This window comes from Oryctolagus cuniculus, chromosome 1, assembly GCF_964237555.1.
Source record: "Oryctolagus cuniculus chromosome 1, mOryCun1.1, whole genome shotgun sequence".
In the NCBI taxonomy this organism is placed as follows: Eukaryota; Metazoa; Chordata; class Mammalia; order Lagomorpha; family Leporidae; genus Oryctolagus; species Oryctolagus cuniculus.
In genome coordinates this window covers 23,839,493-23,841,779 of record NC_091432.1, presented here as the reverse complement: position 1 = coordinate 23,841,779, position 2,287 = coordinate 23,839,493, and positions in this window count along the sequence as shown.

Here is a 2,287-nt window from a genome sequence, read left to right as displayed (position 1 = left end):
GTGAATGCTTAGATTAGCCTAAAGCTGGACAAAATTACCTAATAAAAGCCTACAGTAAAGCTCTGAATATATCATGTGATTTTTTTTGAATACTTCTGTCCAAAAATTTCTAAAATACTACACTGTAGAATAGCAATGGATTATCCTAGTGATCACCTTTGACTGGGAGCTGTGGCTTGCTGCCACCTCCCAGGATTGCGAATGAGTATCTTATGGCATATCACTATCTCAGGAAAAGATCCAAATTCAAAATTCTAAATAACAGTTTTGACAGAGTGAATATTGATTTTACACCAGTGTACAGTCAAATGAATATAAGTTGAACTATTGTAAGTAGAAGATAGTCTGTATTATCTATCTGTATATCTACTATCAACTATCTATCCAACCATCCATTTTTTTTAGCTTTTAAATTTCCAATCCACTTTTATTCTATTTCCTTCCCTGAGCCTGACTTTATTTTTCTCCTTGATGAATTGAAGATTTTCATAACTCTTATCTCATTGATAAGAGTTGATTTTTTTTATGTGACATCCTGAGCACATGAGCCAACATATTCCTAAAAACTAACAGCCATGCCCCTAAATTCACCAATATTGGCTCACTTTGGCAGACTGGCTCAGTTAATTCAATACAGCAAAACATTCTTCAACTCACCAAAACATTTCATTCAGTTTTATGCTATTCCAGAGGAATATGCAACCTCACGGAGCTCAGTAAAGATTATCTCCCAATCAGAACTGAATCTTTGAACACCATAGCCTGGCCGTGGACAAAGCACTTTTGTTCTCCGCGCTCAAGTTGCCAATGATATTAAGCAAAGGACACAATATGCAAGTATGTTGAGTTGCTTTCTGGAAAAAAAAAAGTAATTAAAGAGGAAACTTTATTATTCCTGGACCCTATGTTACCATTGCTATGATAATGATAATTCTTGGAGGGTAAGGTTATGACTGATATGCCAAGTGATCACTTTCATTCATTTATACAGTAAATGTTTATAAAGCTTAAATGTTTATGACACTGTTTTAGATGCTTGAGAAATAATAGTATAAAATCTTAAATACATCCTTATTCTAATGAAACTAGCCTTGTGATATACAGAGATATACCACAAGCATAATATACTGTGTGGCATATTAATCCTAAAATATTATTTAGTTATTTATTTTTAAATAGTAATCTTTTCTATATTTTTACTTAATTTATTTTTTTAACTTTTATTTAGTGAATATAAATTTCCAAAGTACAGCTAATGGATTACAATGGCTTCCCCCCCTTAATGTCCCTCACACCCACAACCTTCCCCTTTCCCACTCCCTCTCCCCTTCCATTCACATCAAGATTCATTTTCGATTCTCTTTATATACAGAAGATCAGTTTAGCATACATTAAGTACAGATTTCAACAGTTTGCTCCCACACAGAAACATAAAGTGAAAAATACTGTTTGAATACTAGTTATAGCATTAAATCCCAATGTACAGCACACTAAGGACAAAGATCCTACATGAGGAGTAAGTGCAGAGTGACTCCTGTTGTTGACTTAACAAATTGACACTCTTGTTTATGGCATCAGTAATCACCCTAGGCTCTTGTCATGTGCTGCCAAGGCTATGGAAGCCCCCTGAGTTCACTGACTCTGATCATATTTAGACAAGGCCATGGTCAAAGTGGAAGTTCTCTCCTCCCTTCAGAGAAAGGTACCTCCTTCTTTGATGACCCATTCTTTCCACTGGGATCTCACTCATGCAGATCTTTCATTTAGTGTTTTTTTTTTTCCCCCCAGAGTGTCTTGGCTTTCCATGCCTAAAATACTCTCATGGACCTTTCAGCTGGATCCGCATGCCTTAAGGGCTGATTCTGAGGCCAGAGTGCTGTTTAGGACATCTGCCATTCTATGGTCTGCTGTATATCTCACTTCCCATGTTCGATCGTTCTCTCCCTTTTTTATTCTATCAGCTAGTATTTGCAGACACTATTCTTGTTTATGTGATCCCTTTGGTTCTTAGTACTATCATTATGATCAATTGTGAACAGAAATTGATCACTGGGACTAGTGAGATGGCATTGGTACATGCCACCTTGATGGGATTGAATTGGAATCCCCTGGTATGTTTCTAACTCTACCGTTTGAGGTAAGTCAGCTCGAGCATGTCCCGAATTGCACATCTCTTCCCTCTCTTATTCCCACTCTTATATTTAACAGTGATCACTTTTCAGTTAAGTTTCAGCACTTAAGAAGAATTGTGTATTGATTACAGTATTCAACCAAAAGTATTAAGTAG